Source organism: Chinchilla lanigera, unplaced genomic scaffold (assembly GCF_000276665.1).
Source record: "Chinchilla lanigera isolate Chin_1 unplaced genomic scaffold, ChiLan1.0 scaffold00016, whole genome shotgun sequence".
Taxonomy (NCBI): domain Eukaryota; kingdom Metazoa; phylum Chordata; class Mammalia; order Rodentia; family Chinchillidae; genus Chinchilla; species Chinchilla lanigera.
In genome coordinates this window covers 11,041,733-11,055,802 of record NW_004955417.1, presented here as the reverse complement: position 1 = coordinate 11,055,802, position 14,070 = coordinate 11,041,733, and positions in this window count along the sequence as shown.

Here is a 14,070-nt window from a genome sequence, read left to right as displayed (position 1 = left end):
GGATAAATATCATGGTTTGCTGCTCTAGACCCTTGAACTTCAGGTAAAACTTTATACATATGGAGTCTGTTTTCATGCACCTGTCTATAAATACATATATACACACTTTAAAATTCATATGGAGCAAATTTTGTCCAAATGTATATATACAGGCAAAATATCTGCAAATGACATCATTTCCCTGTGGCTGAGCTGACTACCCAATTGGAGCCTTTGGTCGGCAGCTGTACACACACAGCTCCAAGGTTACAGGGCTCTCCGATTGAAAACACCCAGGAGTCTCTGCCCTCGGAGCTCAGGAAACATTTAGCGAACGTGTCTGGGAGCTGAGATTTCTTTCACCATATAAAACTTTTTCTTCAAAACTTCAGCCCATAATTCCTTATTTGCAATTCCGAAATGTGAAGAATTCTCTTAAAATGAAAAGATAGCCCCCCAGTATGGCACCACCACTTTTTTTGCCGCAAAGCCTGGCTTGAGCTGACCTAAGGCTCAGGTGTCTTACAGCACTACCCCCAGGCATCTACTGTCTGCTGATATTTTATTGCTTTTTATTCCTTTGTAACCATGAAGGCTGTAAACAGAGTCAAAGATACCCTTATGGGTAACAGTGAGAAGATAAAAAGAAGAAAGACAGCTCCTCTCATTGACAATGCAGAGATGCCATCACGGAAGCTTGATCTCAGGGTGTCTCCCAGCCTTTCATGGACCATATATGGCATAAAGAAACAGAGGTCAAGGGCCAGCTGTGGTGGCGTAAGCTTGTAATCCTAGTACCTGGGAGGCTGACGCAGGAGGATCTCAAGTTCAAGGCCAGCCTGGGCTACAGAGCAAGTTCAAAGCCAGGTTGGAGTAAACAGTGTAACCCAGTCTCAAAATATAAATAAGTAAATGATAAAAAAAAAAATCAAGTTTTACACTGATGATACTCAAAAATTAATAGAAATAAGAAAACACTGCACACAACAAAAACCAAAGATCTTCACCAGGCATTGGTGAAGTAGATTCAATAAGTGAACATACAGTATATGTAAATACTATACTTCAAAGAACTGAACCTTGAAGGAGTGGGTGAACACGTAAATTGACTGTAAAAATCTGAGAAGCAGCACTGCATAAAATAGTCTGAAAACGGGAATAAAGCCGGGTGGTGGTGGTGCACGCCTGTAATCCCAGCACTCGGGAGGCTGAGGCAGGAGGATCCTTGCAAGTTCAAGGCCAGCCAGGGCTACAAAGTGAGCTCAAGGCCAGCCTGAACTGCACAGCAAACCCTGTCTCAAAAAAAAAAAAAAAAAAAAAGGACTGAATGGCTCCTACAGGTCAAGATGCATGGGAAACTTAAGCTCACTAGTCATGTCTGATAAAAACCTCGCCTGAGTGAACTGACAGTGCTGACAGAAGGGGCCTGAGGAACAGGCCGACTGCTCTCGGGTGCTGCATGTCTTAGTCCCTCCCTGGCACCCACAGTTCACAGGAAAAGAGGTTTATTTGGGCTCGTGGTCTACAGGCTGGGGCCATAGTCGGCAGGCTCCAAGGCAGGAAGGGCCTTGGGGAGGACAGCTGCCCTGTCTTGCTGGTCGGGAAGCAGGGAGAAGGGAGGAGCTGGGGAGAGACAGACACCCTCCAAGCCAGGCCAAACTCCTATCAGCAGTCAGCTCCGAACCGAACCGACGCAGTCACTGTGGGGGCCGTATTAGGTAAAGTGGCAGAGACTAGAAAGAGCGCGTCTGAGACTTTAGGCACGCGTAATAATTCACCCGCACTTCACTGTGCAGAGGCAGGCCTCGACTGGCCAACAGCTGCTCTGCAGCAGCAGCCTGTGCTCCCTGCGGGCAGGCTCACGGAGGGAGCGGCTTGACACATTTGCTTTTCCTACAGAAGCGGTCCGCAAAGCCCACCCTAAACTTCTTACGTTGCTAACGTGGGATTTTTACCCACCAAAGAGCAAGCCAACACCTAGAGAACAAAACAAAAACTGTCCGAGGTGCTTGCTTGCTGCTCTTACGAAGAGACTGGAAAGGTGGTCTTCTGGACGCCACCGACACAGGTGCCAGGGCTTGCAAGGGTAACAACTTGGCATTTAAAATGTTTGCCAGCTGCATGTGCCACACACCTGTAACCCATGGTAACTGGTAGGCTGAGGCAGGGGGACTGCAATTTGAGACCAGCAATATCTCAAAATGAAGAGGCCTGCAGCACTTGCCTAGAGGCTCTAGGCTTAATTGCCACAATCCCCTGAACCACAGACACAAAACACTTCCCACTGGGGCAGAAAATGCAGCTCAATGGCAGAGCGCTTGCTTAGCACGCATAAGGCCCCGGGTTCAATCGGCAGCAGGGCAAAAATAAAAAACTGGAATGAACCAATGTTTGGCACTGATGTGACTGTAACCACAAACTAATCGTGAAAATCGCAGACAGTCAAGCTAAGTTCTATGAGAGACCTGACCAGGTTTCAGGTCATGAAGACTCAAGTTTCAGGCCATGAAAACAAGGAAAGATCAAGAATATGGCTCAGTGCTGCAGCACCTGCCTGGCAAGCACAGGGTCCTGAGTTCGATTCCTGGTACAAAAAAACAGACTGCACAGCCACCTCAAGCAGAAGTGGTGAGCAGACAGGGGAAGACTGGAGGTGGAGTGCCGGGGGCGGGACCCTCAGCAGCATGGCCACCAGTGGGAAACTGGGAAATCCAAGCGAAGCACAGACCACAGCCGGCAGCACTGCATCCCTGTTAACCTCTGAGCTTTAACACGTGTCGTGGTGGTTCGGCATTAGTGGAGACGGGTGTGGGAAATAGGAGAACTTGGAATTACCTGGGCAACCTTCCTGTAAATATACAATCACTTCAAAACTGAAGTTTACTTATTAAAATGCTCAGTGTGGTCTCTGGCTTAGAGTGATGTTTGAAATCACATCTACAGATGGAGATTTGAAGGATCTTATCACTAATGAGATGACTTTATTACGTCGAAAGTTTATCAGCTAAAACACAAAGCTGACATAAAAAAAGCAAAAAGTTCCACTCTGACATTTCTGTTGTGCATATCTAAGCAGGGAAACTGCAGCATGGTTTTAAATATGGATAATCATGAGGAAGAAGAGGAAACTAAACACAGGTGGAAAAAACAATAGATGATATGGTAGAAATGTGATCAGTGGCCGGCCTTAACTGTGCACATCTGTCAGCAAATATGAACTTATGACAGTTTTCACAATTGAGGGACTGCTAGCTGGGAATGGTGGTGCACACCTGTAACCCCAGCACTCAGGAGGCTGAGGCAGGAGGATCTGGGACTGCTCCCATGGAAACCCAAATTAATGAACCATATGACAAGCGGAAGGAAGTCCGCAGGAAGGGCACATGTTGGGGCATGGCCTTAATCTTGCTCCAACTGGCATCAAACATCCAACCCTGGCTTCCGCTGGCCACAGGCCCTGTGCCCCTCCAGGGGACACGTGAGCCAGAGCCAACCACTGTTCGTGGTCTGTGTACGCACAGGCAGATAGCTAAATTTAAACTTGTAATATTCAAATATTTACAAAATGCTTTTCTTAGAAAGCAGATCAGTATGGTATTTACACTCTGTACTTATTTCACTTCCCAGTTTATTATTTCAATAAACTATACACTATGTGCCCTAACTAGTGTTTCCAACATTTCACTACAGAAATGTTAGTGTGTTTACTTATGATCGCTGCCTTAGAGTCTGCCAGGGCTGTCATACAACATACAGCACATACATGTACACACCACCTTTCAAAAGCTCTGAAAGTCTCTCAAGTCCAGGACTCATCAGGCCCCATAGATTTTAGATTACAGATTGTGGATCTTTCTTTACTCAAGAAGAAAACAAAGTCCATGTTGGAAATCATTCCATTTCTTAGTAACTTCTAACACCCGTCACATTTAGCTCTGCAGACGTCTCGCCACAGGCAGTCACTGCATCTCGCCCTCACAGTGCAGAGACCACAGCGATATTCTGGCACAGATAGAAAAACACTTTCTTTTTAGGCAGCAGAGCAGAAAGACTGTTGTACTGGGTGGGAATACTTCTGGATGGTATCACAATTTTATCAGCGGTCTTTACAAGATGACATGAGAACGAATTTGTTTCTTCCCAAGTCAGCATCGCCACTGTGAAGAGCAGTTACTTCCTGGGAAGCCATGGCTTCCTGAATCCTAGTGTCCATGCTTCATCTTCCCTGTATCCCCGGGCACAGACCGCTGTCACTGCTGGCTTCCTCAGGGTGCAGCAACAGCATCCTTACTAACGTGCCCAGCCTGCAAAAGCTACTTTGGGTTGTCTAAAACAAAGGTCAAGGATCCAGCCAGAGCGTGAACTTTGGACATCTATTTTGGCTGTTCAGACGCCCTCTTCCTGCCTTGCTATTTGTCTGCTGGATTAGTAGTATCTGAGCTACCAGATAACCCCTTGTTACACTTTATCTCTAAAAGGACTGGCAAGGTGGTGGTGGTGGTAAATACTTTATTTTAAGAATCACAATACAAGACACACTTGTACAAGTCAAATAACACAGATGCTACTGTTTTCTCCCCAGCCCACCCATCCCCTTCAGGTAATGAACTTTAATAGCGGAGGTGTCATCCTGCTACTTTTTTCTCCAGACCCAAATAATCATGTACACACATAGATTTCCTCCCCAACCCAAAGTAAGTTCATTGCATTACTATTACTTGCCAACTACCACTATATAGTAAAGATTAAGTCTACAAAAATGTTTTTAAAAACTGCATCATTTGCTGGGTATAATGGTGCACACCTGTAATCCCAACACTTGGGAGGCTGAGGCAGGATGATCACCATGAGTTCGAGGTCAGCCTGGGCTACAGTGAGTTCAAGGCCAGTCTAAACTATATAATGAGACTGTCTCAAAAAAAACAACAACAACAACAACAACAAACATATTCAATACTTCCTGATAAACTGTCTTTAGGTTTTTGCTATTATAAATAAAGCAACTGTAAACTTTTTTGAATACAATCCTTGCAAACTAAAACCTTGATTTCTTAGGCTAAACAAAAGTGACATTATTGAACATAACCTTTGTATTTTTATTTCCATAGGTAGCAGACTGCATTCCCAAAACATACAGCAATTCATTCACAATAGTAATGTGTTTGGACTCTTCACTCATGCTCTCACACTGAGCTACATCCTATCCTTTTTCATTTTGAGACACGAGCTTCTCAGCCTTTTCCCAGCATAAAATATTATATCAATCTCTCTCTGAGACTGATTAATATTTTATATTAATCAATATATTAATGTAATATATATATGCAGAGGTATATATTTAACCTATTTGGTGACTAAAGAATGATGTTTCATCGCATTTTACTGTAAACTTTAGGTTTGTGTTCCACCCGCTATAAGATTTTTGACTCAAAGCCACATAATGGAATCTCTCTTCCCTAAGGCCTGTGAAGTCATTCCTGCTGGGCAGAGTGCAAGATTCATTCAGTCAGGTTCTGTACAGTGTGAACTCTGAGCCAGTGGGGGGATCAGAGGAAGAAAAACAAAACTGGTCTCTGAGTTGTGAACAATTCCAGGCCAGGACCAAACACAAAAACAGTAAATAAATGGAGAGTTAAGTGGTTATTATTTTAATTAGAGTTTTCAAGCTCACACCTTTGGCAGGAGAATGGTTCAGCTTTTCTTTGGTGCTATGAATCCAGCCCATGTGTCGGACAGCATAAGGACTCCGGCAGCCAATAATCCCACCAGCCTCCATCTGACCTCAGTACTGACCGTGTGCGCCTGTATCAACAGAAGGTTTCTGAGGAAGAGGCACTGAGGTGGGTCCTTGTAAATCCTGCCTGGGATTTACAATCACATGGAAAGCTCTAACGAAAGACACTGAGAGATGCCATTTGACCGAGATACAGGAGCTTGAAGGAGGAAGCCATTACTTCCGGCTGGAGAAACAGGGAACAGAGGACGCAGCTCTTGTGAGAGGCTGCTCTGCGCTGTGCCCAGTGCGGGACGTGCACAGACACTTGCTCCCCAGAAAGCAAGACCTCCGGAAGGCCTACCTTGCGGGAGGCAAAGACTCTGGAAAGGCAGAAACACAGTTTCAATTCTTTTTAACTTAAATTTACTGCTCAGTGCTAGCCAGGCACAAAGCTGCTAGTGGGCAGACCAGGTGCAGGAGCGGGCATTCAGCGGGAGACACAGACAAACAGGCAATCACAACGACCACAGTGCACAGGTGCTACGCGAGACCCAAGGAAGGAGTATTTGTGAGGATGCTCTCGGGAGCTAACAGTGGCGAACTGGCTTACGTTACAGGGAGCCACAGCAAGACTAGGACTTAAATGAGGACACTCTCTCTGCTGTCAGCCGTGCCCTTTAATCCTGCAGATGGGGTACTCCCCAGATGTGCACTCAGGGACACAGTGACCTCAGGGAAAGAGGCAGGCTTCTCGGCTATAGTGGAAGAAAGATGCGGGGAAGGACATCAGCTCTCTTTGGAGTCTGCCTTTCCCTGAAGCAGTCACTGTTGCCAGGGAAGGGGTACCACAACTCACAAGCTGGGTGCATCAGTCAGGGTTCACTAGAGGCAAAGATTTAATATAGAAGTACCTGATTCATAAAGGACTTACAGGTACACTTACAGTGGCTACCTGCAGAACCATGAGCGAAGGGCGCTGGGGAGCTGGAGGAGTCACTGCAATCAAAGGCTTGGAGCTCACTGCAGAGTCCAGCGTGAGTCCGCGTTGGAGGGCCAGAGGTGTGCTAGAGGAGCTGGAGATGAACGAAGGCCATGGTGAACACCTGGCAAGAGGGAAAAACAAGACTTCCTTCTTCTTCCCCTTTTTACTCCATTCAGGGTACAGGCTGATTTGTTGATGCCACCCACATCTGGGGTGGATCTTCCCTTCTGTTTGCAGCCTACATGTCAATCATCCAGACACGCCCAGAACTATGCTCCACTAATCCAATCAGTGATTCTTAATCCATTCACACTGACACATCATAATTAGCAATCACACTGGGTTTATGCCCCTGGCCCTCCTAGGTGGTGGGCTGGGTCCTCACCCACACCAGAGCTGTCATAAAGAAGCACTGAAGTGGATGCTGCAGCCTGGGAAAATGAAGTAGGAACACAGAGAAAGGAATGTGCCAGTGTTCCGGGTGGGGAGCAGACTGGTTTGGCTGCAGCAGCGGTCATACCTAAGAGCACGGGAAAAGCCAAAGGGAATATGCGCCAGCCTGCTGAGGGCCTTGCACGCCTGGAAAGGGCTCTACACAGCTGGCGCGGAGCTCGGTTTAGCAGGTCTGTCCACTGCTGGTGAAAAATTTACAGGAATGAAGGCCATGAGATGCCCACAAACTGCCTCTTCAGTGAAATAAGAAGTGAAGTCCACACATTTCATGTTGTGTGTAGCATCACTCCCACCCACAAAGAAAACAGAGACTATCAGGACTTGTGTAGATGTCTGGGTGGTGGCAGACCCCAGCAGTCCCCAGGGGAAATTCCACCCTAGAGGGACAGAACTTACCCTGGATCGGAACGGCAAGGAAGATCTCAGAACACTGGGACAGGAAGAATCAACCGAGTGCCTGGCTGACTCACAGAGCAGCTGCAGGCAGTGCCACTTCCAACAGAAAGGAGCCCCTCGGCAGGAGGGGGAAGGATGCCTCCGGAAGCGGGGAAGCTCTAGACTAGCTGTGGGAGGCCACCGGGGTCAGGTCAGGACCCTGCCGTCGGGACAGCCTGGCTACACAGGGCGCATCCCCACTGTAACCAGAGGATGCAGCAAGCCCTTGGGCTGAGGCTACAAGAAAACTACTTACTCCCCTTTGCTTAGAAAAACCCAACCTATTCAAAGGCAAATGACATAACGTTATAACTCAACATCCAGTCAAAGGCATCATAAGAAAAATGTTCATAAAAGTGTACTGCCAGAACATAAAACTGAAAAGGAGTAGCAAACTTCTGTGCAGAAAGAAACTGCATCAGGGAGCTATCACCACAAGGCAGAAGGCATTTTAACTCAATGCTCTATTACGAATTAAAACATAAGTAATGAAGCAGTGGCAGCCGTGCAGGAAGATGACACAGCAGAAATAAAGAACTGCAGGAAGGGACGGTCAGACACAGGAACGTGACTGCACAGGAGGACATGAACCAGGAACTGGGAGATTTAGAACAAAAAATGGAAAAAACCATTTCAGAAGTAAAAAAAAAAAAAAAAAACCTAAGAAATGCAAGAGAAAAGATACCCTAACAAGGCCCCTGTGAAAGACAGAAAGAACAGAAGTAAGAAAGGTGAGGGGAAGGGGCACGGAGTGGGCCAGCACAGCGCTGTTCCCGGCGCCCTCCCGCTTGCCGGGCATCCATCACCACAGAGGAAGCGGGCAGGGCAGAGGAGGAGAAATAGCTCAGGATGAACGGTCAGGAGGAATCCTCAGCAGCTAACAGGTCGGCAACCAGAAAAGCAAAAGGTACACACAGCTTAACATCCACGGCACGGTGCGGCGTGCAGCCATATTTCACCTTTACTAAGTCCTAACATCGTCTCATAATTGCCTCTGGTGTTTTTGGAAATACAATTCTACAGGTATAGCTGAGATCGATTATGAACTGCCCTGACTCCATCTGTCACCCCGTCTGGCGATTCCACCATCCTGAAATCGCTGACTATTGTTATAAATATGCTTTTATGGTTTTAACTCCAATTATGTATCTATAATTGTTATATTTGCTTTCACACGCTTTCAAACCTTATATAAATTGTATTATACAAAATGTTTCAATCTACTATTTGCTTTTGGTTTTTGCCAAAGGTTAGGTTTGATTCAATTTATCCTTGTTGATACACATGGCTCTACTTTAACTATGGCACAGCGTTCCACAGTATAACTAATACACAATTACTTTACTCATTCTTTGTTGATGGACCTTTGGAAAATATCTGAGTTTTTCTCTTCTTAATAATATTAAAATATGCACATAACCTGCCTCTGAAATTCCATACTCAAGTATGAAAAATAAATATATATGTCTACAAAACACAAAACTCTTTATGGGCAGGGTGTGGTGGTGCATGCCTATAATCCCAGCACTCGGGAGGCTGAGGCAGGAGGATTGCCACAAGTTTAAGGCCAGCCTAGGCTACATAGTGAGTTCAAGGCCACCTTGAACTACACAGCGAGACCCTCTCTCTCAAAAAAAAAAAAAAACTTCCAAGACTGTTGACAGTGCACTGGGAGTGCAGCTAAGTATACAGCACATCCTCAGCATACCCAAGGTCCTGGGTTTTCCCAGCCCTGGGGAAAAAAAAGAGTATTTATAGCATTATTATGCATAACAGTTGAATACCACAAAAGAAGGTGTGGCACATCCATATACCAGACTATCACCAAGCAAGAGAAAGAAACGAGGTACTGCCAGGCGCAGTGGCACACCCCTGTCATCTCAGCTACTCAGGAGGCAGAGGCTCCTGAACTGATCACGAGTTCAAAGATAGCCTGGGCAACTTGGCAAAACTTTGACTCAAAATAAAGTATATTTATTTACTTACTTATTTGACTTTTTTGAGAAACGGTCTCATTATGTAGTTCAGGGTGGCCTTCAACTATGTAGTCCAAGCTAGCCTCAAATTCATGATGATCTTCCTGCCTCAGTCTCCCAAATGTTGGGATTATAGGCTTGCACCACCACACTCGGCTATAGTAAAAAAATTTTTTAAATGCCAAAGATGTAAATCTCAGTGGTAGAGCATTTTTCTAGTATGTGTTAAGCTCTGGGTTCCATCCCCAATACTGCAAAAGAGAAAAAAAAGAACAAAGAACTAGTATGTGTATATTAGGTTTCCAGTCCCTGAGACAATACCTAACACCCACAAAGAGGATTATTTAGCTCACAGTTTGAGGAGACCCAGTCCACGGTCAGCCAGCTGCAAGACAAGAACCATTGCAGTGGGAGGGTGTCACAGAGCAAGGTTGCTTAGTCCATGGCCATTGAGAAGCAGAGCAAGGCAGCAGTGCCAGAGAAGAGCGGGCAAGGGACCATATATAGTAACAAAGGCTGCCCCTCTGTGACCCAGCCCATACATCAGGCACACACTTTATTAATCTGTGTCTTATTCCACTGAAACTCACATGAGGATTAAAGGTCATAATGCCCAACATGGGGGAAACTCAAATACACAGTGCTAAGTCACATAAAAATGTATGTAGCATTTTTATATATAAAGTTCTAGTAGAAGTAACACTGAACCCTGGTGGAAAAAACTCAGAACAGTATTTGTTTCTAGGGAGGTGATAGCAGGGATTAACCAGGAAAGCAACTTTCTGGAGGTGATGGTATTGTCCTGAACAGTCTGTGTTACACAGCCTATCAAGAGTATATACTGAAGATCTATACGTTTCAGGCTGGGGGCACAGCGCAGAGGTACAGCGCTTGCCTAGCATATGTGCACACAATCCCCAGCACCACAGGAGAGAGAAGGGGAGAAGGGGAGAGGGGGAGAAGTGGGAGAGTGAAGGAGGGAGGGAGAAATGGAAAACAAACAAAAAGGAATACTTTTCACTGAAAGTAAAATTTGCCTCAAAAGAGAAACTAAACAAATACTGAGCTCTGTTAATATTGTATATGCTCAAATTTTTAGGGAAAAGTGAGCCAGGCGTGGTAGTACACGCCTGTAATCCCAGCGCTTGGGAGGCTGAGGCAGGAGGATCGTCGTGAGTTCAAGACCAGCTTGAGCTACAAAGTGAGCTCAAGTCCAGTCTGAACTGCATAGTGAGACCCTGTCTCAAAAAGACAAAAAAAAAGAAAAAGAAAAAGAAAAAATGTATACTGATATCTTCATTTCTTCTTAAGTGCACCAAAGATAAGCTGGAACAACAGAGGGCGACAGCAGTAATAAAGTAAGCAGAGCAAAATGTTGGCAGAACTCAGGCGGGGTGTGTGGGTGTTCATAAAAACATCCTTTCAACTTTGCTGCACACTGAAAATCTTCATTTAAGAAACATAAAGGAAAAGGTTAAACATTCAACCAGTCTGACCAACTGGATTTCCTCGCACTCTACTTCTCCTCCTCCCAGTAAGTGACATCCTCGCCTGTCTGCCCCGCCTCTGTTCATCGCCTGGCATCTCTCCCCACTGCACGGGCACCCTTGCCTGCCTGACAGGCCCTGCTTCTGCTCCTTCCTGCGCAGCCCGGTCCACTCGGCAGCCAGCTGGACCCTTTGCTACACCCCAGCCATACTGAAAACCTCCAGGTCATAACTCTGCCAGGTCCTCTGGAGTTGCTGTTCCCTCGCCTGAAAGCGTGTTCCTTCTTAACCACGCAGCTGACCTCACTGCAGTTCTCTGCTCCAGTGTCACAGACCTCTTCCTGTATTCACTCTACTTAATATTACCTGACATATCTGCCGTTTTCTACACACATGCGTACACTGGAACTAAGCTCCGAAGGGTCAGGAACTTTTGTTCACTTGACTACACTTGTCCTAGTGTTTGACGTAATGAATGGACTAAATGTCACCTCCTCTCTGGGCCTTCCCACGTCACTCCCCACCTCGTCCCCTTATCTTTTCCATAATGCTTAACAGGAGAGACCTGTTACACACTTATTCTGCCCCACATCCACTGACTGAAGCTCAACGGACAAAATTTCTTACTGACTGCCATGGCCCTCTGGCCGGCCCAGAGCACCCTGCAGCCTCCTTCCTACCACCACCTCCTTCCATTGCTGCCGCCCCCGTTCCCCATATCTCAGAGCATCACAATCCCTGAGGGAGCTGAGGCGCTGGTCCCCAAGGCGCATTCTGGCTCTCACCCCACCAGGCCTCCTTGCTGCGGGCCCTCCCTCTGAGATGGCAGCCAAGCACACATCACAGAGCCAAGGGAACTCTGCCCAGACTCCTCACTCACCCTTCAGAGCCCGGAGAGGCCAGCAGCAGCTCTGCCCCCAGAGGGAGAGAGCCTGCTGAACCCACCCAGTGCCCGCTGCAAAGCTCCTCAAGGGAGCCCCCTGGAGTCTGGCTCCGACAGCACCCAGCACACACCTTTGCAGGGGTGGAGAAAGGCCCTTGTGCTTGAGGGGCTTGGCCTTCCGCCTAAGGTCACCACAGAGGGTCTGGGCAGGGTAGGAGTCTGGGCAAATGTGTGCTGTGGAAGAAGAGCTCTGGCCTATGCTGTAAGGCGACAGAAGTGGCGGCGCATGCCTTGAAAGCCACGTAGGAGGTGCCTGAACTGAGGCCAAGGCAAGTCCTGGGCCAAGACAGGGCTTTGGAGGTGCCTTGGAAACAGAAAAGGCCTGGTGACAACTGGAGGGAGTACCACACAGGTGCACTGGAGCCAGACTCCATTGTGGATGTTGGGCAGGTATTTGTTGGGTGTTGGTATTTGTGCCTCAGTGTCCTCATCTGTAAAACAGGACAACAGTAACAGCACCTGTCCCACAGTGCTCGGGAAGAATTAAAGGATCTGATACCATGTCAAAACTCTGGGTACAGCATAGCACATCACCTTACTCAGCAAGTGTTAATTGCGATTCTATGGGGCCCTGGCTATAGAAAGATGAATAAAACAAGGTCTGAGGCCTAGCAGGACAGATAAGACATTTAAATAGATAATGATTATCTTAACTGGAGAGCACAGAGAAAAGGATTTGGGAGGCCTACATAGAAGAGGTATACCAAAAAGACACAAAAGCAAGAAATGGGTGGGCTGGGCCTGTTTTTGTTAGTTTGTTTGGAAGAGATAGGATTCCTGGGCTCAAGTGATCCTCCTGCCTCAGTCTCACAAGTAACTAGGAATACAGGTGCATACCACCACGCCTGGTTTAATTAAATAATCAAAACACCATAAAAAAACACAACAAGAGCCCCCAAGGATCTTCCTCCCCCCCAGAAGAATGCAAGAGCCAAGCATGGTGGTGCACTGGTAATCTTGGCACTCTGGGAGGCTGAGGCAGGAGGATCATACTGAGGGGGGCACCAGGAATCAAACTCAGGACCTTGTGCTTGCCAAGCACGGTGCTGTGTCCCTGAGCTATACCCCTGGCAGGAGGATCATAAATTAAGTGACCTGGCCAGACCCTATCTCAAAAGATAAAGGACTGGAGTCAGGTATGATGGGGCACACCTGTAGTCCCAGCACTCAGGATGCTAGGGCAGGAGGATCGCTGCAAGTTTGAGGCCAGCCTGGGCTACAAAGTGAGTTCAAGGCCAGCCTGAACTGCACAGTGAAGCTCAGCCTTTAAAAAAAAAAAAAAACGGTAAAGGGCTGGGGATGTAGCCTAGTGTGAAGGCCTTTCCACACACACACACACACACACACACACGCGCGCACACAAAAAAACACCTTGAGATGCATGGTCCTTATTTATTTTCTAGAGAAAACCCACGCTCAAAGGAATCCCAGTTTGCAGGAGCACAGGATGGGAACCTTGTGAGTCTGCTCCAAAAGCGCAGGCTTTCTACAGATCCGTTTGTCCACCAGCCAGGCACCTGTACTATAGCAGCATTCACCCTACTAGTTTGCACACAAAGGTCTCTTGAGATTGCTTACTCCTCCCTTACTCCAATTGCACTCTGTTCACATAATATGCGAGGGTATGGCCAAAGTCATTTCCAATACAGTGCCTTGCTTAGGCGCAACTTACTTCGTACCAGAGGTGAGGGCATATAACTCAACGACTAATCCCACAAATATTTATGACATTCTTGGCTTTCAGTGTTTTGCTTCTGCTCCGCTAAAACGGTCTTGTTGGGAGACACGTGCCCCACCCTTTTCTTGCCGTTAGGGCAACAGCGATTTGAGTGCCGGCCAAAGGAGGAGACTCCCGCCTTACCAAGAGCCATCACGAGTATTATACACTGTATAAAGCTTCATGGGGTGACCCGGTATGGATCTCCGCAGATCCTACGTCACCCTGGGCAAGGCTCTTCGGCACAACTTTGGCAAAGAAACAGTTCTTGTGCCTGCGTCACGAGACGCTGGGAGAATGGGAAGAGCAAGGTGAGCCGCCCTGCGGGCCCGGGGAGCACGGGCGCGTCCCGGCCTGGCCCGCAGGGCGGCGCCGCTCAAAG